Below are 26,901 nucleotides of genomic sequence, written 5' to 3'. Positions count from 1 at the left end.
TATCCTTGATGAACATCTTCCTGATAGCACTATCTCCCTGATCTATAAAAAGTTGATTAATAATCGGACCGACTTATTGGCCCGACTTCGGGAATTGTGGATGGGCGATGGGTTAGAACTTGATGATGAGGATTGGCAATCAGCCCTCTCCTCCCCGAAGGAGGTGGCTATTCCGGCTCGTCTCCGTCTGGTCCAATTGAAGATCCTTCATCGGGTGTACGTGACGGGACCGCGACTGGTGGTGATGGGCTTTTCCTCCGATGGATTGTGTAAGCGTGGGTGTGGTTTGCGTGCTACTTTCCTGCATATTCTTTGGGAGTGCCCGTTGGTGGCTGCTTATTGGGCGGCCGTGCTTGAAGTGATGGCTGTGGTGACAGGTGTGTCCTTGCGTCCGGAACCTCGTCGATGTCTTTTGAATGTTTGGGAGCCCACGGACTACTCGGTGGCACAGACTAGATGGGCCACCCTGGGCTATATGGTTGCGAAGCGGGATATTGCACAACTCTGGGGGGCCTCCAGGCCCCCTGACCTCTCGAAATGGGAGGATAACATGGATTGGTCCATGTTCCGTGAGAAAACTGTCTATGTGGCCAGGGGCAGACCCGGGGCATGGGTGAAGGTGTGGGGTCAATGGAACGACTACCGTGGCGACATTTGTACTCCTCCCCTTGTGGGCACTATCGAGCTTGCCCTGTCTCCTTAGGCAAGCGTTCTTGGAACCTTTCATATAGGGGTTGTGCTGGTGTCGCCGGCCCTCCCCCCCCCCTTTTTGTACTGACTTCTGTGTCCCTCCCCCCCCCCGAGCTCCTCAGTGCTTAGAGTTTTGCTACTGTACTTCTGTTGCTGTCCCCCCCCTTACGTCCATTGAGCTGACCTTCAGTAATACACTTTCGCCTTTTTGTGTGTGTTTGTTCCTCATATAAATAAAATCTGTTTTTGTCCTGTAAATAATGATGAGTATTGCATTGTTGATTGACTTTTACCTCTGCAAGCATATATGATATGTGTCTACTCCTCTTTAGCGGCCGGCCCGTGTGGTTGTAGGCCCATCCTTGTACTTTTTTGCTTACTCAAATAAAGGTTTTAAAAAAAAAAATAAAAAAAAAATGAAGACCTTGAGGAAGCTTTTAAGACACAATTTCATGTTTGACTGGGGTAAAGATCAACTGGATGCTTTTACCATCATTAAGCAGGATATTGTAAATGCACCCACTTTAAAACCTTTTTATATGAACAAACATTGCATTATAACCGTAGATGCAAGTTTATATGGTATAGGTAGGGTTTTGTCACAAAAGTGTGGAAAGAGGAATGGAATGTGTGCTTTGCTTCGAGAACTTTAAATGAAACAGAAATACGTTATACAGTCATTGAAAAAGAGTTACTTGCGTGTGTGTGGGCAATTGGACACTTTAGGAATTATATATGGGGAAGCAATTTTACATTGAGGACAGATCACAAACCTTTGGTTAATATTCTTTCACCACGTGGACGATGGAATTCTACTGTGAGAATTGCTAGGTTAACTTCAAGATTACAAGCGTATTGTTTTAATACTGAGTTTGTTCCAGGTAAGAAAAATGTCACTGCTGATTTATGTCACGTCGTCGATGTGAGACACAACTGTCTAAAAAGGATGATGTTTTAGAAATTATTACTACCATTCAGGATGTGGTGGTTGGGGCTTTTGCAGATATTTCAGAGGAGAAATGGAGGTCCAGTGAAGAGGATGATTCATTATGGCAAAATGTCAATAGGTATATTTTAGAAGGGTGGCCAACAAAGAAAAATATCACTGAAGAACTCATGCCTATGTTCAATGTAGCAGAGGAATTAGAATTAGATGAAGATTTAGTTTACAAAAATGGTAAATGTGTACCACCTCTTGGTGTGCATGATGCAATTCTAAAGTTAGCCCATAATTCTCATCCTGGGATGTCTGCTATGAAACGTTTAATAAGATCTTATTTTTGGTTGCCAGAAATGGATCGCATAGCAGACCGCACAGTGAGAGAATGTGACATATGCATTTCAAGTGAAAAAATGCTCAAACTTAATGTTCCTCCTCTTAAGAATACTGAGTGGCCAGAAGAACCCTGGAAGAAATTGGCCTTTGATATTTCTGGCCCATTTATGAATCTCCCCTCTGATTCACGATATGCTTTAGTGCTAGTTGATTATCATTCAAATTGGCCAGAGGTCAAGTTTGTTCCCCTTTCTACTACTCATAGAGTTTTGGAATTTTTCAAGGAAATTTTTGCAAGGGAAGGTTGTCCTTCAACCATTGTAACAGACAATGGGGTTCAACTTATTTCAAATGAGATGGAGGAATACCTTAAGTGTCACAATATAAAGCATGTTACTATGTCCCTGAATGCACCCCATGAAAATGGTCAGGTGGAACGCTTCAATCGGGTTCTGAAGGGTTACATTGCAGAAGTGGTTAAATAAAGAGATGATTGGAAAAACTTATTAAGGGAAAGATTATGGATGCATAGAATTACTCCACATTCCATTACAGAAGTGAGTCCATTCTGTCTTTTAAAGGACAGGGAGCCTGCTTCTAATATTTGCCCATGGTGGCTAAAACAGAAATGCAAGAATAATTTAACTAATGATTATAATGTGCTTGATACCATTGTAAAAGTCTAAGAAAAACAAAATAAGTTTAAAGAATGGTATAATAAAAGGTGGAATACCAAGGAGCATGATTTCAAAGTAGGAGATTTGCTGAGAATTAAGAAACCAGGTGTTGTGGGTAAGTGTATGACTAAGTTTTCTAAACCTATTAAGATCACTAAAGTTTTTTAGAAATAGTCTCATTACTCAGGATGGCAAGTTATGGAATATAAAACGTGTTTCTAAGTGTTCTGGAAGTTTTAGGACCACGTTTGAATCTAAGAAAATTAACAATTCTGATTTTAGTTCAGATGTAGCCATTCCTACAAGTTGACATCAACTACAACGTAACATCTCTGAATCCATGTTGTCCCACAATGACACTGTTGCTGGTAGAGTTAAAGACTCTTCACGTTCAAGATTTTTATCTATGAAATGTTTAGATTTTGTTAGATAGTGTTTTCCTTTGTTTATTTCTTTTTCATGCTTGTTTCTTTTCCTTTCAAAAAGGGAGATCTCAATATTCATGTACCAAGAATACTTGTCATTCTTTGTTCTACATTCTAATTCTTTTAAGAACCTTACTTTAGAATACTCTCTATCTGAAGGGTCAGTTGCACTGAGCCCTAATGAAGATAAGACTGCTCTATGTTGCTGTGCTGCAATTGGAATAAAACTATTTAAAACTAAAAAAAAAAAAAAAAAAAAAAAAAGAAAACCTCCGACGGCCCTCGTTCGTCTCGGAGCTCAAGCGCGACCCGCCATCCCGTAGCGGCGCGCAAGCCACGCCCCTCATCAAAACAACATTAAAGTCAAGAAATCAAACAGTAAAATTTCCGAATCACCTTAGATAAAAGGAGAAAACATAATAAAAATAATAATAAGTGAAATGGCACAGTAAGAGTCAAAATCGGATGAAGGAATGAGGTCTTAAGTTTAAAATGCAAAAAAGTGCTAAGAAACATGAAAGCACCGATAGAAGTCTATGGGCGCAGGTGAATAGATCCTACATGCCTTCACATGGAAATCTTGATGGCGTACTGGCCAGATAAGCTTAGCAATTCTCCTGGTCAGCAAAGTTACTTTCTCACCTAGGGCCACATGTACTTTGACGCATTTAGCGATTCCTAATGGGGTCGCAACTGACCTACCTCATTAATCTTCATGAGGTAGGGTGCAATTTGCCACCCCTTGGGTATCGCTAAAAATACAGGGATAGTGGCCTGCTGGGGACAGCAGACCACCATGTCTGATTTTGTTTTTAAATAAAGCAAACTTTTTTTAAAGAATGCATCCCGTTTTCCTTAACCCTTTGAATGCGTCGGACAGCCAGGAGCAGTTCAACACTACAGTGCTCATGTGCGTTGGACAGCTACTGGCTTTCTGCGCACATGGCACCGGAAATCCCTCTGGGGCAGGCACCAGACAGATTTCCTTTAGATCAAAACAGCCTAGATAGCTGACGAATAGCTGTCCTAGCTCCAGAGGCTGTTCTGGGTTTTGAGTGAATGGTCAGCTGACGTCATTTCACTGAAAACAAAAGTGAAATGAGCTGATCGACTCATTTCACTTTCACTGCCTCTGTGCTCAGGGGGCTAACTCAGTCCCCTGAGCATGAAGGCAAAGGTATCATGGGAAAGGGGAAAATCTCCCCTTCACAATGGTACCCCTCCCTGATGGATCCCTGCTTGGGGGTGCTCCCCAAGCAGGGATCCACCCACTGGTCACTAGGTAGGGGGTAGCGGCCCCTTGAGCAAGGGATTCTGGGTAACAGAACTTGGTGAGAGCCACCCAAGTCACCCCATCCTGGATTCCCCTGGGTGTCAAGTTTTCACAAATGAACCGGTTAGCTAGATTTCCCTAGGTGCCGGCTAAGCTAGGGTCCAAAATTTACAGCTAAGCACAATGCAAAAAAAAAGGCTCAGTTTTCCTTGGTGTCCACGTTGTGTTTTGGGCCATTTACTGTCACCAGCAGTAGACCTACCAAAACAAGTGAGGTGAGGTACCATTTTTATTGAGAGACTTGGAGTAATGCTGGGTGGGTGGTAGTTTGTGGATCCCTGCAGATTCCAGAATTTTCCATCATAGAAATGTGAGAAAAATGTTTTTCTTTTACAACGTTTGAGATTTGCAAGGGATTCTGTGTACCAGAACCTGATGTCAGCCACACAGGTCACCCCATACTAGATTCCCCTTGGTGTCTAGTTCTCAAAAACGCACAGGTTTGCTAGTTTTTGCTGGGTGCCCGGCTGAGCTAGGGTGCAAAATCAACAGCTAGGCTCAATGCAAAAAAATGGGTCAGTTTTCACTGGAAAAATGTGATCTGTCTACATTGTGGTTTCAGGTGTTTCATGTCACGGGCAAGAGGCCTACCCACACAAGTGAGGTACCATTTGTATTGGGAGACTTGGGGGAATGATGGTTGTGTGGAAGTTTGTGGCTCCCCATAGAATCCATAACTTTCCATCACAGAAATGTGAAGAAAATGTGATTTTCTTTCACAAAGTATGAGGTTTGCATAGGATTCTGGGCAACATAACCTGATGACAGCCACACAAGACATCCCATACTGAATTTCCATGGGTGTCTCGTTTTCAAAAATCTAAAGGTTTGCTAAGTTTCCCTAGGTGCTGGCTGAGCTAGAGTCCAAAATCCACAGCTGGGCACATTACAAAAAAAGGGATAGATTCCACTAGATAAGTTTGTTGTGTCCACGTTGCCTTTTGGGGCATTTTCTGTTGCGGGCACTAGGCCTTTCTAAGACAAGTGAGGTACCATTTTTACGGGGAGACTTGAAGGACTGCTAGGTGGGTGGGAGTTTTAGGCTCCCATGCAGACTCCAGTACTTACCATCAAAGAAATGTGAGGAAAATTTGTTTTTTTCAGAAAGTTTGAGGTTTGCGAGGGATTCTGGGTAACTGAATCTGGTGAGAGCCACAGAAGCCACCCCATCCTGGATTGCCCTGCATGTATAGTTTTTTTTTTTAAATGTACAGGTTTGCTAGATTTCCCTTGGTGCCAGCTGAGCTGGGTCCAAAATCCGCAGCTAGGCACATTTAAAAAATGGTCAGATTTCACTGGAAAGATTTGATGTGTCCACATTGCGTTTTGGGGTGTTTCCTGTCGTGGGCACTAGGGCTACCCTCACAAGTGGGATACTATTGTTATCGGGGGTCTTGGTGGACTGCTGGGTGGTTGGAAGTTTGTGGCTCCCCACAGATTCCAGAACTTTCCATGACAGAAATTTGAAGAAAATTGTTTTTATTTACAAAGTTTGAGGTTTGCAAGGGATTCTGGGTAACATAACCTGGCGACAGCCACAAAGTCACCCCATCATAAATTCTCCTGGGTGTATAATTTAAAAAAAATTACAGGTGTGCTACATTTCCCTAGGTGCTGGCTGAGCTAGGGTCCAAAATCCATAGCTAGGCACATTGCAAAAAAAGGATCAGATTCCACTTGAGAAATTGTTTTTGGGGCATTTCCTGTTGCGGATACTTGGCCTACCTACACAAGTGAGGTGCCATTTTTATCGGAAGACCTGAGGGAACACTGGGTGGGTGGAAGTTTCGGCTCTCCATAGATTCCAGAACTTTCCATCACAGAAATATGAGGAAAATGTAGTTTTTTTGACAAAGTTTGAGATTTGCAAGGGATTCTAGGTACGAAAACCTGGTGAAAGCCACACAAGTCAACCTATCCTGGATTCCTCTGGGTGTCAAATTTTCAAAAATGATCAGGTTTGCTAGCTTTCCCTTGGTGTTGACTGAACTACGTTCCAAAATCCACAGATAGGCACATTTTTTTAAATGGAATTCTGGGTAGCAGAACCTGACAACACTCACATAAGTCAACTGATCCTGGATTCCCCTGGGTTTCAAATTTTAAAAAATGTACAGGTTTGCTATGTTTCCCTAGGCGTCGGCTGAGCTGAGGTCCAAAATCCACAGCTAGGTGCATTTAAAAAAAAAAAGAGTCATATTTCACTGGAAACATTTGATGTGTCCACATTGTGTTTTGGAACATTTCATGTTGCGGTCACTTGGCCTAAGCACCAAAAGTGAAATACCATTCTTATTGGGAGACTTAGAGGAATGCGGGTGGGTGGATGTTTGTGGCTCCGCACAGATTCCAGAAGTTTACATCACAGAAGTTTTAAGAAAATGTGTTTAAAAAAACAAAAACGTTTGAGGTTTGCAAGGGATTCTGGGTAACATAACCTGATGACAGCCACACACATCAACCCATCCTGAATTTCCCTGGGTGTCTAGTTGCAAAACATGTGCAGGCTTGCTAAATTTCCATAGGTGCCGGCTGAGCTAGGGACCAAAATTCACAGCTAGGCGCATTGCAAAAAATGAGTCACATTTCACTGGAAGAATTTGATGTGTCCACGGTCTGTTTTGGGACGTTTTCTGTTGAGGGCAATAGGCCTACCCACACAAGTGATAAACCGTTTATCGGGAGACATGGGAGAATGCTGGGTGTTTGGAAATTTGCTGCTCCTCACAGATTCCAGAACTTTTCATCACAGAAATGTGTTTTTATTTTTACAAAGTTTGAGGTTTTCAAGGGATTCTGGGTAACAGAACAGAACTGGAGTCACACAAGTCAAGCTATTCTGGATTCCCCTGGGTTTTTTAGTTTTCAAAAATGTATAGGGTTGCTAGGTTTCCCTTGGTGTTGGCTGAGCTGAGGTCCAAAATCCACAGCGAGGTGCAATTAAAAAAAAGTCAGATTTCACTGGAAAAGTTTGACGTGTCCACATTGCGATTTGGGGCGTTTCCTGTCGCGGGCACTTTGCCTAACCACCAAGTGAGGTATAATTTTTTTTAAGAGACTTGGAGGAATGCTGGGTGGGGGAAAGTGTGCGGTACCCCACAGATTCCAGAGCTTTCGATCACAGGAATGTGAAGAAAATGTTTTTTTTACAAAGTTTGAGATTTGTAAGGGATAATAGAAACTAATGACAGCCACACAAGTCACCCCATCCTGGATCCCACTGGGTGTCCAGTTTTTAAACAAATGTACATGTTTGCTAGGTTTCCTCAGGTGCTGGCAGAGCTAGGGTCCGAAATTCATAGCCGGACACACTGCAAAAAAAGGGTCAGATTTCACTCGAAAGGTTTGATGTGTCTATGTTGTGTTCTGTCACGGACACTAGGCCTACCCACACAAGTTAGGTACCATTTCTATCAGGAGACTTAGGGGAACACAGAATAGTAGAACAAGTGTTATTACTTTCTATGTAATTCTGCTTTTCAAATGTAAGACAGTGTGTAAAAAGGAAGTGGAAGTCATTTTGAAAAATGCCCTCTAATTCACATGCTAGTACGGGTGCTCACAAATTCGGAGTTGTCCAAATAACTACTGCTCCTTATGTTGATCCCATTTTGTAAATACATAGGTTTCCTTGATACCTATGTTTCACTCTTTATATTTTACAAAATGAATTGCTGTACACCCGGTACACAATGAATAAACATTGCAAGACGCCGCTCAGTTATTGGATCTGGGCACCTCAGGTTCTTTGTGAAACTACAAGTCCTATTTATCCCCACAACTAGAAGGGTCCAGTGGGCTTAACGGTATATTGCTTTTGAAAATCTGTCATACTCAAAAGAAGTTACAGGTGAAAACATAGGAACAAATGGCTGTTTTCTTCAACTCAATTTCAATATTTGTTTATTTCAACTCCTACTTTCTACAGAAAAACCTTGAAGAATCAACACAAATGACCTCGTGTGGAATTTAGAATTTTGTCTACTTTTCAGAAATGTATATCTTTCCATGATCAATTATTGGTTTCACACCCATTTTTAGCGCTTACTGGAAGGAGGTTGATAGCACAAATAATAGGAAAAATAGGCTATGTCCCACTAAAATGCCAAAACTGTGTAGAAAATGTTGGTTTTCTGACAAATGTCTGCCTGTTCCTGAAAGCTGGGAAAATGGCGATTGTAGCACCATAAACCCTTTGTTGATACCATTTTGAGGGAAAAAAACAGTCATTTCTTTCTGCAGCACTTCTTTCCCTCAAAAACGAAAATATGGCTGTATTTTGGCTAACTTCTCAATCCCCTCCAGGGGAATCCACAAACCCTGGTTACCTTTAGAATCCCCAGGAAGTTGGAAGAAGAGGACATAAATTTGGCATGGTTACGTTATGTGGACAAAAAGTAACGGCCCTTATAAGCAAACTACCCAAACTAGCCAAAAAAGGGCTTAGCACAGAGGGGAATGGGGGGAAGGCCTAGAGGCGAAGGGGGCCACTGCCTTCTTGTAAAAAACATTTTTGCATACATTCACAAAGGAGAAGCGATCCCATGGAGACCCCTTCCCATTTGCTAATGGGTTGTCACCAACTTCAAATTGGTGGTAAAATGCAAATGTTTTGCAACCACTTTTCAGTCGCAAAACATTCTTATATACCACTGCGAGGGATGCCCTTAACACGCCCCATACTAATAGCGAATCATTAATCCTTTTTTGATTCAATAATAAGTTACCAAATCGCAAAATGGGCATTTTCACATAGAAACATGCATATTTCCAGTCGCACACAGCTTGATTCTGTTAATCGGACCATTTGCAACATGAAAAAGCTATTTACATGTGACCATTAGTTACAAAAAATGGAGTGAAGACAAGACACTATGGGCCACATACATGAAGTCTTTTTGAGTTTGCAAATGGGCGTTTGCGAACGCAAAAAAGGCTCTTCACATGCATCAAACCCAAATTGCGATTCGGTAACCTGTTACCGAATCGCAAATTGGGTTTTACGATCCGGTATTAGGAAGGGGTGTGTTTAGGGCATCCCTTCCTAATACCAAATCACATCCGTATGTATTAATGTTTTGCAACCGAAATGCTGTTGCAAAACATTCACATTTTACCACCTACTTCAAGTAGGTGGTAACCCATTCGCAAAGGGACCCCTTCCCCTTTGTGAATGTTTGAAAAGCATTTTTCAAGAGAAGGCAGTGGTCCCAAGGTCACTGCCTGCTCTTAAAAAATTAAAGGCAAACTTTTTCTTTTTCTTTTTGTAAAGCACCCCGTTTTCCTTTAAGGAAAACTGGCTGCTTTACAAAACAAATATTGCTTTTTTTAAAAGCATTCACAGACATGGTGGTCTACTGACCTTAGCAGGCCACCATCCCAGTGATTTTGTAATTCCTAGGGAGTCGCAAATCGATTTGTGGCCCACTACGAATCGGTATTTGAAACTCATGGAGTTTCATAGATTGGATAAGGCTATTACCTAAATGTGCAATTCTCAGAAAATCGCACTTAGGTCATCACAATTTCAAATTTTGTTACATGTGGCCCTGTGGCCAGTGAGAGGCACACAAGGCTGGGCATAATGAAATCAATGTCCCACTGAAGAGCAAGTGTTTCTAAGGGGCAAGAAGCAGATTATAGCAACAGAAGTTTTCTTGCCTCCAGGATAACCAGCTGCATTTCTGTGCTGTTTTTTTTCACATTCTCACTTAAGATTGCGTCATGAATAGCATGATAATTTTTATGGAGCTGGAGCAGGACTAATGGAGCCCTTATGATTTAGCATGAATACAGCAGCTGTATGGTATCTCACATGCAGGCAGGCCACGTTTTCAGGTGAAGTAATAATATGGGGGAATCTTCATGGGAAACCTGGTTCCTGAATGTTACTCCATAATCTCTTCAAATTTCCACAAATCCTTCCTCTCCACCCCACCCTCCCCTTTAAGCAGTAATTCCTAGAGGCAGGAAGATGAATAGCCTTGATAACAGGTCACTTTTAATAAGAACCTTGCACTCTTTTCTGAAGATCGGGATCCATTATCGGGTCAAGACAGAACACTGCTGCCAGTGAAGGCTCAACAAAGCCAGAAAACCTGGCTGCAAGGTCCTGCTAAAGCCATCAGTTTTTGAGCCTAAAGCTCAGAGTGTGCAAGTTGAACATCATAGTGCCTAAGTCCTCTGATTGCTGGGTTCAGATTGGATTTTATCAGATTTCTAGAGCTCAAAATTCTCCATTGGGACAAGACATAGAGGTATGGCCTAACGTGTGCCATGAGGCCAGATCCCTGGATTCTAGGGAGGAGCTGGTGTTTGGATCCCTTGGAAATAGTAGTACCTCAGCAGTGGTTGGTGAAGAGTTGACAACCTATGCAGTTTCCCATACTAGGTCATATCATGTTTGCAGTACTTCCTCTCACATGGTGTAAATGTTTCTCAAGAAGTACCATTTGGAGTGTCTGTCATAGAGGCTTCATCCCAGTGCTACTGTATAAAGCTCTGCATTGACACCCAGGAAACTCCCCTTCACAACTCTGAAATGCTAAATCAGGCTGGATCTGGGTCAGTCAACTATCAGAGCAACTTCATGCTCAAACCCATTTTAATGTAAACATACTACTCTGATAGTCTCTGCCGCCTTTGTGGTCCCCTTCCAGAAGATCAGTTCACACCCCTTTTCGCCACTCACATTCCAAGGTAACTTGGATGAAGGCTAGTAATTATCTTCCCACTGCCTTCCTGCCAGAGATATGTTAGATTTGCTAGAAGGTTAACTGTTTCCAGAAGCCCTTTGTTCTCTGATGGGAGCCACTTTACACTTTTTCTCTGCTGGGATAATCTGATGATGTCTCCGTAGGAGAGGGACAGTGGCAGCACCACTTTACGTTTTGCCCAGGCTCTGGCAGATGTGTACAACCTTTGTCAAAATTATTTTGGAACATATTTGCTAAAAATCCATGCTATTCATGTGCTGCTGTCCAGGCAGGAGCAGCATTTCTCTCTTCTCTTGCCCAGACATAAACAAAGTTTGGTTCCCTGCCACAGAGACGTGCAGGCTATGCCCACACTCTCCCAGGCCTGGAACCACAGAGTCCCAGGGGATGGAGTCCCCAAAACACTGTGATCATGCTGTGAGGGACTGGGTCCCTGGGGACTGATTTTGGGTGATGGGGCCAATGCACAACCCCCCCCCCCCCAACAAAAAAATACTGGCCCCAGGGGATGGAGTCCTGGGTACTTCTTCTGAAGCTTGGGAAGGGGAGCAGTGTGCCCCCTCCCAGTTAAAAAAAAAATCGTCCCTGGGGCATGGGGTCACTGGGGACTCTTTGAGGCTTGGGAGGAGGCTCACGTACCCCATCTCCCCATATTAAAGGTTTCTTCCCTGGAAGACGGGGTACCCTGAGTCTTCAGCGAGGCTTGGTGAGCAGTGGCCACATGCCCCTCTCCCCTCTCCCCTCATTAAATGATTCAGCCCAGGGGAAGGTGTCCCTGTGGCTTGCCCCCCTTCGCTGATAAATAAAATACACCCCGTGAACCTGCCCCTGTATGTTTTTTGCCTTTTCTAAGGACAGGACCCTGAGGGGCATATTCACAAGCCCCTATCACCACCATAACGCCACTTTCAGTGACATTGTGATGGCGATACGGGCCTCGCCCTATTCACAAGGCAGTGTTAAGGCACTTAATGTGGCTTAACACTGCCTTGTGAATAAGGCACCCTTTCACACTGGATTTAGCATGAAAGGGGAGGGTAATGGGTGTTGTGGTGGGCATTTTACCGCAACATCTATTGATTTTGATGCTGCCCCCTATTCACAAGGACAGCTTAAATAGGAGGCAACACCAAAATTAAGACCAGAAAAATCCTGGTCTTAAACAGACGAAACGAGGAGAAATGCTTTATTTCTCCTCGTTTTTGCTTTTATCATGTGTGCTGCCTTGTGCAGTACACATGGAAAAAGCAAATTGCCATGTTTTGTGAATGTACAGGAAGGTGTCCCTTCCTGTACATAAATAAACCTTTTTTTTTAATTCCATTTTTAATTCCATTCTGTCACTTAAGGCAGCACACATGAAAGTGAGAGAATTGCATTTAAGATTGTTTATGTGCAGGAAGGGACACCTTCCTACACATACATAATCCTCCCCTGCCCACAGACAACCTTGAACGCTGGTGCAAGGGTGGCTGCATTGGCGCTACATTGTTAAACTTAGAGCTATTGCAGGGGGAATATGGTGCAGCCTTGTGTTTCCGAAGTGGCGGAGAGAGGCGTTAAGCCAGGAAGGGTAAAGCCTCTCTCCGCCAATTCCTTGTGAATATCCCCTTAGTTCTTATCTTCTAGGAGGGCTGATGTCTCATCTTTGTTGATGTGGTGGTATCCAATCAGATAAAATCTATTGATCTGTTGGATTTTCTGTATGCTCCACGGTCTGGTATATACAAATATTTTGGACCCTTCATTTCTCCACAACTACTAAATGGATTTACACCAAATCCCAAAACACATTCTTTCTGGACCAAGATCTAGCTTTCTGCAAAATGTTGTGTCATTTCGTCTGTAGCTGTTTGTAATTTTTTAATGGGAAAATGATTTGGGAAAACACGTTTTGCTTGATGGATCACCCCAAAACCTTCCAGGAAGGACCTAGTTTGAAGAACATTTTTTTGGAAAGTTTCATGAAGATTCATCAAACAATGCCAAAGTTATAAACAAACCAGAAAATGCTTTTCCTATGGAAACGTGGTCCTAACTATAACTAGCCAGTGGCAACCACCAAATATATATACATGTATGCATATCACACAAAAAAGGTTAAATTAATGTTATAGTTAGGTGAAATGTAACATTTTAAACTTTAAAAAACCATCAAAATTCACCAGTAATAGTTATCTCAAGTAACTATTTCTCGTGCCCTAAGATAACAAGATAATTATAACTCGCACCCCCACCATGTTGTAGTTGACATTTAGAGCATTCAGAGCATAAATACAATACTCATTATTCTTGACAATTTTCTTTCTAAGACCTTTATTCTCCAGACTGGATCCACTCCAATTCTGATTCATAAAATTTGATTGTGTATACCTTTGTCAGGAAGTGGGGAAACCTATGGATCGAACACGTCTAAAGAATGCGAAAGTCTAATGTGGAAAAGTAAATTTTGCCATGTTATATGTGCCTACGTGTTCCCCATGTTATGCCATATGTGCATGATCGATATGCATGTATTCCCCCATGATCGATTACAGACGCAATTACAGTTGTGTCCATCTCTAGTATGCCAGTTTCCATTTTTCGTGAATACAACGAATACCAGGCCTATGTAAAGTTACGTTGCCACGTTTCACAGTGTACACGTTAATTCATTGAAATATCCCCGTTTCTAGGCCTCAAAAGGGCCCGGACTCAGATTCAGCTCCGGTTTCCTGAACCCTCTCCGAGGAGCGATACAGCCCCCACCTGTATCCCTGACCCTTAGCTTACTTTCATGCCTCACAGTGCCCGGCTCGTCCTGGCTCTACCTCCAGTCTGCCAAGAGTATGTTATGCTTCCAGTTATCAGTCCAGCCCTCCTTCTCTGCATTCCTAAGCTACTGAATCGCATCAATAGTTTCCGTCATGGTCTAGCCTTTATGTCTCCATGTAAGAGAAATACTGTATTAATATTCATAGAATATTCCTCGCACACACACTACATGTAGAATAATGCATGCACCAGTCTTAATGTCTGTTAGCCTTTACCCTGATAACTTTTGGATTCTATCAACATGTTCTCTAAACACTAGATACTAGATAGGTTTTAGGTACATGTCGCTCTGACTCTCCAGACTTTAGTCTCCTCTTCTAGCGCAGAAGTCATAGCCCCCAGTTCTCCCTGGTAACACGTCATTGTCAGTTTGCGCGCACCACTAGGTTAGAGGTCCCAGCTGCTCAGGTAGCCCCCTCCATGTTTCCGCCCTGTTTATGACATATTCTGTTACGTTTGCATCACATGTCTATGTATACGCCCTGTACACACCTCTTGTTACACCCACTTTATGCCTTATCTTTCGCGACTGCTACAAACTCCGCCTACTGCTACGCCTACTGTATTCAATACAATGTATTTGTTTAACTATAAATATTGTGCACTGTTATTAAAGTTGGCTAGCCATTCCCGGATCCTGCCCCGGCAGCTGCCGGGCCCTGCCATCCTATTCCCGTACAGGCTGTCCTGTTCCTGTCCTTTTATGCTTAATTAAAGCCTGTCAACTCTAGCTACCTCGTATCTTGACTCTTATTTATTGAGCTAACCGTTTATTGTTTATTGTCAAAAATAGAACCGGTATTTAATTATTTATTTACCACATAATGGCGCCCGAACAGGGACTTGACCTTTCCCCACGCGCCGGAGAAGCCACGCAGGCCCCCTGATCCTCTGCAGCCGTGACGGAACCATACCGTGCACGTGCAGATATTTCTGCTTCAAGTATCCCTCAGGCCCACGGAGGAGACGGAGGTTGCGGTCGAGCATCCAGACGAGGCGGTGGAGGAACGCGGCGAGTCCCGACCAGAGCCCAAGCCGAGAGTCCAAGGTCCGAGGTATCCGGAGGCCCACCTGTAACTGAAGTCCGAAGTTCGTCCGTCCGTCGTCGTAGCAGTCCAGTCCAGTCCGAGGCCTTCCGTTCTTGCTGCCCGGTGAGTACCGTTGCTGGGGTAGTATCTAGACAGGGTCAATTAAATTGTCTCTGGTCCGTGGGTTTGGGTACGCAGATCCAACACGAAGTGTCCACTTAGGTGGATGCGGGTCCTGACGTGTCTCTTTATGGGACCGGTAAGTTTCGTACTGTTTCAGCAGTGCATCTAGTCTGTTCTAGTAAGTTCTGTTCTCGAGAAATTCATGTGTTCTGTTCTCAGTATTTCAGGTAGTATCTTGTCCGAACTGTTATTCTAAATGTTATTCCATGTGTTTTCAATGTCGTGGTATGAATGAGTTGTTTTTCAAGTAATTATTGTGTTTATCGTGTATTGTACTGTGTCCAGACTCTAGCCTAGTCATGCCTCTGTTCTCTAAGTTACGTCAGTTAAAAACTAGAAAAGGTCTGCTCGAGGAAGCAGTTCCTGTCCCGCCTAGGGACAGTCCAGGTCATTTTATGTATCATAAACATGGCATAAGTGCCATATTATATCTAGATTTATGGGTAGAGTACACCAAGGAATTAGAAGAGAAATATAGATGGCCTGTATCAGGCACATGGGATGCCGAGTGCATCATGCGAGTAGAAGAAGCATTATGGAAAAAGAAATCCAGACAGTCCCAGAAAGATGCCATCGAGTTATGGCGCAAAGAATCTCATAAAAGAACAGAGAAAGAAATCAGAAAGTCAGAATTAAGTAGAGAATCCTCAGAAAGAGCCCAAGAAAGGGAATTAATCGAAATAGGTGAACGAGTTAAAGCCGAACAGTCAGACAGACAGAGAAATGCCCTCATTAAGGGTATGTATCCTCTTCTTGCCGAGGGCTTGCCAAAAGCAACCCCGGAAGCACCATGTAATTTTCCGCCGCCATTAGTTCCGATTAAGCTACGTCACAAACCGACCGCAGCTGATATTTTTCTCTCGTCCTATTTGGACGACACAGTCCCAGAATATGCAAATCCTGTTCCGCCAGCTCCTGTAAATAATGTAATTCCTGTTCCTCCAGCCACCGGGGCACCTGTTACAGCACCTGTTACGGTACCCCCGGTCCAGCCTACAGTACAAGTACCCGCTACATCGGTCACTCTGCCAGCACGAAGAGTATCCGTCGACGATTCCAGTTTAGGGGCCGCGGGGGGAGGTCTTCCTGGTACCCCGCCGCCACACAAACGTGTAACATTAGTCGAGTTACATGAACGTGCGTTACAGCGTACGCCCAAATATCAGTCCGTTGCAGATATCAAGCGAGCTCTTACCGAATGCCGTTATGATCCAGTCCCAGGCGATGATAATATGGTTATATATTCATTGCGTGTAAGACGGGTGACCGAGTATTTGGACACCCTACCGAATATGAAAGAAGATCTAGACAGAATATATCGTTTCATCCGTACAGGAGACGATCCAGAAAGTATTGGCGAAATCATGTCTCTAAGGAAAGCTGAGACCCAGCTCATGCTATTAAAATTTCTAATCAATTGTTTAATAAGGGAACAAGATTGTCCGACTAAAGATCCGACCGAAATGAAAGTTCTGACAAGGTGGAGTGATAATATAGCCGAGGGTAGACACAAGACACTCAGTAGTATAGAGAGTATGTACAAGAAAATTCGTAAGGAAATAATAAGGTTTCACGAGAAACGCAAAGCAGCACAAGTAAGTGAGAAAGAAGACAACTCTTCTACTGAAGAGGTAGACGACGAGAATCCCACCAGAATAGCGTATGTAGGTAGAACTAGACTTCCCGACCGACATTCACGCCTAGAACACAAGAAAGTTTTTCCTCCTCCAGCACCAGAACAAGGTTCTCTCGAGCAAGTATTTCAAGCTACCGATCACATTCTGAAATCACGTATCGGTTATAGTGAACTTAGTACCATGCATGAACAAGAACTAGCCCGATCAGCAGTCCGATGGATTACTGATTCTACCACTTTTCCAGATGAAATAGTGGCACAAATGTTTCTGAAACTGCCCCCAGCCGAACAGCGACTGGTGGGTATGTATATGATCCAGCACCTCATTACACTGTATGAGGGACAACATTCTGATCCAGGTCCGTTACATGATGTTCTGAACGAGTTACTCCAGTATAAATGGAAAGGTTTAGGTACTGATTTAATTAGTATCATTCTAGAACAGCGCCACAAATATAGAACGTTTCTGAATCCGCATTTTGTTCATGTCTCACCTCCAGACAGTAAACCATTCTACATAGATAGACAGCATCCGTTACGAGAAGTACACCCAGTTAGGACAGCGGGTGGCGATCTAGAACGAGTATTTGTTTACACCCCGATTACCAAGATGGAACTCTTGGAGATGAAGAAATTAATTCCCTGTCATGACAAAGATCCAGCAGGGTTCCATCGAGAATTAAAAGACATGCTCCGTATGGGAGAATACACGTATCCAGATATCATTAAAATGTTAAAGGTCCTGTTGCCCACAGGGGTATATGAAAAACTCAAGGAAAAAGAATGGGAGGTGGGAGAGAAAAAGATTGATTGGGCAGTTCTAGAAGCTGAAGATAATTCACGTGTACCAGGTACCGGTCTTGGGGACAAATGTAAAGAATTACCCGAGTTATTGATCCAGGTTTTGCCAAGATTACTAGCCACGAAAAAGGAAGATTGGGATGCAATCTCAGCTTGTAAACAGAAACAGGATGAAGACACTAGTGATTTTTATTCTAGATTCGAGAAATGTTTTATAATCAACAGTGGTTTGAAGACAGGTAGCGAGTCATACCCTCATCTTTTTGTTACTAAACTAGTCGAGAATTCAAGTCCACAAGTTAAAAATCGAGTTTTGAAAGTCGAAAGTACTTGGCAAGCTAGTACCCCGTCCCAGATGCTCCAGATGCTCCAGTATCACCAGAATAGAATCAGGGAAGAGCAAGAACACGAAAAGAGACGTATGAAAGACACGAAAATGAAAGTATTAGTTGCACAATCTGTTCCACAAGACAGTCAGAAGAGGGGTCCGAGTCAAGCCTGTCATCCTGCAGCTCCCGTTAAAGGGACATGCAATTATTGTAAACAGCCAGGTCATTTTATAAACGAGTGTGCAGTTCTGAAACATAACATAGCCACTGGTAAGACTAAAGAAAGACCACGTCCGCCTAGACAAGAACAAGTCTCACAGACTTCTCAGTCACCACAGAATGCACAACAGACAGTTCCAGCATCGCAGCCTATTGCTGCAACACAGCATGTTACACAGCAGATGTACCAGTATGCCCAGACAGAGTATCCAGAGTATCAACAGTATTCATGAAACAGCCTAGAGAGGGAGGTAGGCTTGCCTCTCATCGAGATACCTGTAGATCAAGAGGGTCCCTATGTACACAGTCAAGTATTGGGGAAAGACAGAAAGTTTCTGATTGATACAGGGGCAAGTAGGACTACTATCAGTCATGACGAGGTTCCAGGGGCTCCGCTCTCAGGCTCTAGAAATGTTTCCCTTGGATTTTCAGGAAAGCCTATTGTAAACGAGATATCAAAGCCAGTTACTCTAGAAGTTGGTCCATTGTCCCGAACTACTGATTTGTTACTTACAAAATCGTGTCCAGAAAATTTGTTAGGCATTAAAACATTGAAAGAATTAGGTGCAGTAATTTGCTGTTCCCCAGAGGGAGTTCGTTTGTTTTTAAGGGACTATAAAGGTCATTATGTATTACGTGATTTTGATCCAAGATTACTGAACGTCCCCCAGCATCTATGGGCACAAGGTCCAACTGATGTTGGTTGTATGCAAATCACACCCCATCGTGTGACTCTCAAGCAAGGTATAGTCTTGCCACGAATCAGACAGTACAAATTGCCACCTGAGACTGTAGCAGCCTTATCCAAAATTATTGACGAGCTCATTGTTCAAGGAGTGGTTGTAGAAACTGACTCCAATGTATGTAATTCTCCTATCATTCCAGTCATGAAACGTACTGATCCAAATGCACCTCCAGTATATCGATTAGTGATTGACCTTCGAGAACTTAATAAATGTATCATACCTCAGTATCCAGTAGTCCCAGATATTTCATCCCTATTAACAGCCATTGATTCTGAAGCTACATTTTTTACTGTAATAGACCTCAAGAATGCATTTTTCAGTGTTCCGATTCATCCAGACAGCCAGTACCTTTTCGGTTTTTGTTTAAATGGAAGGAGCTATACATTCACACGAGCTCCTCAAGGTTTCACAGAAAGTCCTAGCATTTACAGTCAAGCACTTAAACGACAACTAGACAACATTCACATGCCAGCTGACACTGCCCTGCTCCAGTATGTCGATGATCTACTGATCACAGCTCGTTCTGAGCGTGCTTGCGAGCGAGCATCACTTACAGTTCTGTATTTCCTAGCCGAGATGGGGCACAAGGTGTCCCCTTCGAAGCTCCAGTTCTGTGTCCAGCAAGTGATCTACTTAGGCCACTTACTGTCCAAGTGGGGTAGGCAGTTGACACCAGACCGTATCCAGTTAATAGCGAGTCTTCCACAGCCCAAGACACAGAAGGAGGTAAGTGCTTTTATCGGCCTTACTTCTTACTGCAGACAATGGATTCCTCAGTATGCATTTCTAGCTAAGCCACTGATACAGTTAACGACACAGGAGGCAGCCGTATCGACTGTCCTCCCTTGGACATCTGAACATACACTTGTTTTCAATGAGTTAAAGAAAGCTTTATGCCAAGCTCCTGTTCTAGCTACACCGAACTACAGTAAGCCTTTTACACTTTTTGTTACAGAACGTGATGGTACTGCATTATCTGTTCTCACACAAGATCAAGCAGGACAATACAAGCCTTGTGCTTATTTTTCGAGCACATTAGATCCAGTAGCCCAGGCTTTGCCTGCGTGCCTCAAGTCAGTTGCAGCCACAGCTCTAGCTATCAGACAAAGTGATTCCATAGTATTAGGACACTCCCTGACAGTACAAGTTCCACATTCCGTGGAAGTTCTTTTAAACCGAACACAGACTCAGCACTTGACCATTGCACGTTTAACAGGTTATGAACTGACACTGTTCCAGCCACACATAGAAATCAGACGCTGCAATGTTCTAAATCCTGCTACCCTGTTACCATCAGTTACTTCAAATCCTGTCACACATGACTGTGTGGAAGTCATTAACACTATGACTAAGCCAAGACAAGACCTGACAGACATTGCATTACCTGATCCTGACCTGACACTTTATGTGGATGGTTCATGTATGAGAACTAGTACAGGAGAACTAGTAGCCGCGTATGCAGTGACTACTGAAACCGAAGTTATTGAAACACACCGTATTGACACCCTGTCTGCTCAAGCAGCAGAGCTAGTTGCTCTGACCCAAGCCTGCATACGTGCCAAGAACCTGAAGGTAAACATATATACAGATTCACGTTACGCATTCGGAGTTGTACACGACTTCGGAGTGCTCTGGCAGGAGAGAGGTTTCATGACTTCTCATGGAACCAAGATTCAGCATGGTCTCCTCATTCAAGCTCTGTTAGATGCAATACATTTACCGACAGCTATCGCTATCATGAAGTGCAAGGCACACACGAAAGTTACTGATATTATTTCCCAAGGTAATGATCTAGAAGATCGAACAGCCAAGCTTACAGCTCAGACACCAGACATTCCAGTTAACAAGACACCGACATTCATTCCAGAACAGACTACATGTATGACAGTTAAGGACCCTACACAAGATGTCATAGACATACAGTTACATGCTACTCCTGAATAAATCAAGAAATGGTCCGAACAAGGAGGGGTCCAGACAGATCAGGGATGGGTGACGAAGGGAAAAGTCACATGGTTTCTCCCCGACTCTATGGTTCAAGTCATTATCAATACCGCACATAGTCCAGCACACCTAGGAGAAAAAGCTATGTTAGACAGTATACAGAACCTTTGGTTCAACAAGCACTTACGAGCTGCAGCCAAGCAGAAAGTCCGTACTTGTATGATATGTTGTCAGTTCAATCCAGGTAAAAGTGTCCCGGTGGAACAAGGTGGATTCCAACCTCCTGACCACCCTTTTGAAGTCCTCCAGATGGATTATATTCAGATGGAGCGATGTCGAGGTTTCAAGTATGTTCTTATAGTTGTATGCGCTTTGTCCAGGTGGACAGAAGCATATCCAGTTCCAGATTACACAGCAGCGACCACTGCCAAGCAGTTGGTTCGTGAATTCTTCCCCCGTTATGGACTCCCTAGGGTCGTGTATTCTGATAACGGCCAGCCATTCTCATCTGAACTAATGAAACATGTTTCCCTTTTGTTAGGGTACCAGTGGAAGTTCCATTGTGTGCGCCATCCAGAAGCAGCCGGTCTCGTAGAGAGACATAATCAAACTCTGAAAGTCCGTATTGCCAAGACATGTAAAGAGAAAGGTGTAGACTGGCTAGTTGCCCTGCCAGTTGCTCTATTCTTTATGCGCATGGTCGCACATTCCAGATCAGGTCTGTCCCCGTACGAGGTCGTATTCGGCCGCCCCCCAAACATGTGGGGTACACCTAGACCCCGCAGTATTACAGATGTTTCCAGTAATATGTTGACAGATTACCTAGCTTCCTTGATGTCTTCCCTACACTCTTGTCGTTCACAGGTTGCCGCCGCATTTCCAGACAATACTGAAGTGAAACCACATGAGGTCATTTCAGGCGACCTCGTGTTGGTCCGGAATTTTGATCGTTCAAGTCCGCTGGAGCCTCGCTGGAAGGAGCCGAGACTAGTCCTTCTGACCACCCGTACGGCCGTGAAGTTGGAAGGCCGCAAGGGTTGGGTCCATCTGTCGCATATCAAGAAATTTCATGGAATCAGACAAAAAACTTTTGCCAAGAACAATTCCAAAGACTGTTCCATTTCTAAGGACTGCCTAAAAATTGACTCTGAATTCAAGCCTCCCCTGTTAGAGAAAACTCCGCAGCAGGAGTATAAGTTAAAACTCCGGTCTAGTAAAATAAGTCAGCCAGTTTAATTGTCTAAGTCCCCCTCGGGTGAAACGGTTAGACAGGTATCTGACATGTATGAGATAGACCCCCATAGTGAGAGAGTTAGTCAAAACTCTATCCGATGTATCGTTTTTCTAAGTTTTCTATTGTTTCTAAGTTTGATGGTTACCTGCACAAGTTATGCATTGCATTTATGTTTTCCAATTTCTCATGTAAATAAGTTTTCTAATGCTACAGTAGAGCACACATTTAGTGATCTGCCTCCTCACGAGTTATCCTATCGTCTTGCTATGAGAAATAATACATTTATAAGAATGTTACACTATTCACACCAGACCAGCAATGCTACTAATTGTTGGGTGTGTGGTCGACTCCCCCCTTTCCAGACACCGAAGGGAGTTCTGCCACTCTTTCCTTATCCGTTTTCACATAATGGTTCGTGTGGAGCATGGTCCACGTTAACATCATCCTCCAATGATATGTCCCTTCTGAATAAAACATGTTTCCCAGACAAGCAAGGTCTCTCCCATAGAACAGGGTTAGATCTAGAAAATGAAGTTTATAATTTAGGTAATTATTCTTCGACTTTTATGGTCCTGAATGTTCAGTCCGATACTACTCCAGACTTACCTGCTATTTCAGTACTACCAGTCAAAGGCGAATTATGTGTCAGAAATAATGGTTCCACACATGTAGGACATAGTGATTGTACTACTACTGTCGAGTATAGTGACAGTGGGAAATCTATCTTCAAAGCCTCACGTCATTCTTATTTTGTTTGTGGTCAGACCGCATATGTTCGTCTGCCCCTCGATTGGGATGGAACATGTTACATTGCCTTCCTACTGCCACCAGTTTTTCTAGCCCCATCTGATTATCATAGAAACACACATCTAGTACACATCAGACATAGAAGGGAGATTGAGTCCCCAATTGTCGATCAAACTGAAACTACTCTAGAACAATATCAAGACTTCAATAAAGGTTTCTTCTTCTTTATAGGACCTGTCCAGAATAGTAAGTTAATCCGTAGACTAACCAGAACCCTTGAAGCAGTAGTGAATGAGACTACTTCTGCTCTAGGTAACTTAACTGAAGAGCAATCTGCTATGAGATTTGTTGTGCTCCAAAATCGTCTCGTTCTTGACGTCATACTGGCCGATAGAGGAGGAGCATGTAGAGTCATCGGATCTAGTTGCTGCATTTTCATTCCTAATAACGCGCCGTCTGTTTATTCAGCTATAACCAGACTTCATAAAATTGCCCATCAGTTACACCAGAATCCAGGCACCTGGACATGGTCCGGTTGGCTCTGGAGTATCATATCCGCTTGGGGATGGAAAGTATTGTCATTCCTAGGTATTGCAGTAACGATCATATTCAGTTGCTGCCTCTGTATACAATGTGGCCCTGCGATTTGCGGCATTTGTGCTACCTCTTGTATTCCTAGTCCTAAGTCCCGTTCCAAGACAATTCGAGACGAGCAAATGATGCTATATGAAATAATAGATGGTATCATGAATATTGATGTTTCCTGATGGAACACGTAGGGCACAAGGAGGGAATGTGGAAAAGTAAATTTTGCCATGTTATATGTGCCTACGTGTTCCCCATGTTATGCCATATGTGCATGATCGATATGCATGTATTCCCCCATGATCGATTACAGACGCAATTACAGTTGTGTCCATCTCTAGTATGCCAGTTTCCATTTTTCGTGAATACAACGAATACCAGGCCTATGTAAAGTTACGTTTCCACGTTTCACAGTGTACACGTTAATTCATTGAAATATCCCCGTTTCTAGGCCTCAAAAGGGTCCGGACTCAGATTCAGCTCCTGTTTCCTGAACCCTCTCCGAGGAGCGATACAGCCCCCACCTGTATCCCTGACCCTTAGCTTACTTTCATGCCTCACAGTGCCCGGCTCGGCCTGGCTCTACCTCCAGTCTGCCAAGAGTATGTTATGCTTCCAGTTATCAGTCCAGCCCTCCTTCTCTGCATTCCTAAGCTACTGAATCGCATCAATAGTTTCCGTCATGGTCTAGCCTTTATGTCTCCATGTAAGAGAAATACTGTATTAATATTCATAGAATATTCCTCGCACACACACTACATGTAGAATAATGCATGCACCAGTCTTAATGTCTGTTAGCCTTTACCCTGATAACTTTTGGATTCTATCAACATGTTCTCTAAACACTAGATACTAGATAGGTTTTAGGTACATGTCGCTCTGACTCTCCAGACTTTAGTCTCCTCTTCTAGCACAGAAGTCATAGCCCCCAGTTCTCCCTGGTAACACGTCATTGTCAGTTTGCGCGCACCACTAGGTTAGAGGTCCCAGCTGCTCAGGTAGCCCCCTCCATGTTTCCACCCCGTTTATGACATATTCTGTTACGTTTGCATCACATGTCTATGTATACGCCCTGTACACACCTCTTGTTACACCCACTTTATGCCTTATCTTTCGCGACTGCTACAAACTCCGCCTACTGCTACGCCTACTGTATTCAATACAATGTATTTGTTTAACTATAAATATTGTGCACTGTTATTAAAGTTGGGTAGCCATTCCCAGATCCTGCCCCGGCAGCTGCCGGGCCCTGCCATCCTATTCCCGTACAGGCTGTCCTGTTCCTGTCCTTTTATGCTTAATTAAAGCCTGTCAACTCTAGCTACCTCGTATCTTGACTCTTATTTATTGAGCTAACCGTTTATTGTTTATTGTCAAAAATAGAACCGGTATTTAATTATTTATTTACCACACTATGAATAACTTGGCATCTTTCAGCAGCCCTTACATTAAGACTCTTTATTTTGGCAAAGGAAAATAAGCTTTCCATATGGAAAACATAAACCCCTAGTGCTGAGGAGGTCGCTAGTGCTGAGGTAGTCACTCCAGTATCTGTGTGCCAAAACTCCTCCATTTTGTAATAAAGGCCTTGTTGGGCGGAATTCTTAAAATAATCTCAGCCCCTGGTAACCACTGTGGGTCATCTTCCGGTCTGTTGCCTTTTTCCTCACCCCGCTGCCACAGACATGGACCGACTATATGGAAAACAACAGTGTTTCTGTTGCATTATGGGTAGTCCAGGCTCACATCTTCTCAGAACTGGAACAAAAGCAACCAGACCAGTTTCAACCTTGGTGGGCCTCGTCAGTGACTAAGGCAGTCATTTCTGGACATACACAATTAGGCCTGCTCACTGAAAAAAAATGTAATGGATTGATTGCTTGAAATAATTTCAGCCTATGGTAATTACTTAATTACTCTGTACTGCAACCCACCATTGTTTTTGCTGACTGTGCATTACAGACAGGTAGCAGTGAAAAATGAATACACTCTCTGCTGGCGTCCTTGTTTTCAATTTATACTTCATGCGTGTAAATTAGGGGTCTGTGAAGTTGATTTTTTTCCTCTGCATCTTAAACTTTTTTTCCCAAAACATTTAAGCCTTTGTGAATGTCCTGAAATTAGTAACATTTTATTTAAAAAAGATAAACGGAAAGGAAAGCATACATCTACTGAAGCAGTTCAAAAACATGTTTAGCAGGAGAATCGTATGAAAAAAAGCTGCCAGAAAATTGTTGGAAAACTTTTTTTGCTTGGGACTTTTCTTTTATAAACAAAAAGGGGTGAAGTTGGAAAACATGGCAACTTTGCAAACTGTGTTAAATGTGAAGTTTGCCAGCTTCACCCAACTTCGAGAGACTGTTTTAAAACATCCCATACCTTTTATTCATGGGCTACATAGAATATAATGTGTGAAGTGAAGAAAGTCAGTATCAGAGAGAACATTTGGCAGTTATTAGTATATGGTGAGCACATTTCTTGATTTCTCTGTTTGCAAAGTCTCCTGGTTTTTCATTTTTTTTGCAAAGATGTTTCCACGTAGTGAAGTAATTTTTATTCTTAATAGACTCCTTTAAAACCAAAGTGTCCAATCTGCGATTGCTGTTACTTGCATATTTTTGCCATGCTGAAAGTCCATGCTGAAAAATGCATGCAAGATTTTTCTTTCGAAGTTTACATTCTGCGGAGCTTTTCACATTTCAAAGAAGAAAAACTCCAAGGGGCCGCATTATGAACAGTGCTCAGTTTTAATGCGCAGAATACATAGCTACTAACTAGAGAGCCCACTATTGATTCCTTGGTGCACAGCTTTACATCATTTCGAGTTTCGAAACTCAGAATGTGTTCTATGTGCACAAATTCTAATTTCGTGCAGTTTGCCCGCACGATTCAGATCAGGGTTTAATCATATTTCGATACGGATGCAGCTTGATATTAAAACATCGGTTTTATGACTCCCCACCATCAGGGTTGGATTGGGGTCAAAAATAGGCCCGAGCACCCGAAAAAAAGAGGCCCACGTTTGCAGATTGCACCTTTTCGCAAAACACTGCTTCTCTGTTTAACCCCTCCCATGCTGGTGACGGAACCGCTCCATCACCAGCCTCGGTTGCGCTGTGTTGATGACGGAGCGGTTCCGTCACGGCCCGCTCGGCGCGCCTGAGCGTGGCTGATTTCGCGCCTGCACGGCACGTTCTATTGAGTGGGCGGGGCTGTGACGGAACCGCTCCGTCATCAGCACAGCGCACCGAGGCTCGTGACGGAGCAGTTCCGTCACGAGCATGGGAGCGCCGCGCGGCCCTCCCTCCCCCCTAGCGCTGCGGTGGAATTATCGTCGCAGCCAAGGGGTTTATGTATTATGATTGGGGAGGGCAGGGTCTGATTCCAAGATTGTTTGTGTATGTATTATCATGAACCACATCTGAATATATGCGAGGCAGCATGTGCTCAGACCCCCTTCCACAGCACAATCTGCATACATCAATGGGCCAGCCCAGCGAAAGACTGGGAATGACGCG

The sequence above is a fragment of the Lissotriton helveticus genome, chromosome 5_1 (genome assembly GCF_964261635.1).
Source record: "Lissotriton helveticus chromosome 5_1, aLisHel1.1, whole genome shotgun sequence".
In the NCBI taxonomy this organism is placed as follows: Eukaryota; Metazoa; Chordata; class Amphibia; order Caudata; family Salamandridae; genus Lissotriton; species Lissotriton helveticus.
The sequence above is the reverse complement of the archived record's forward strand: the minus strand, read 5'-3'. Positions refer to the sequence as shown.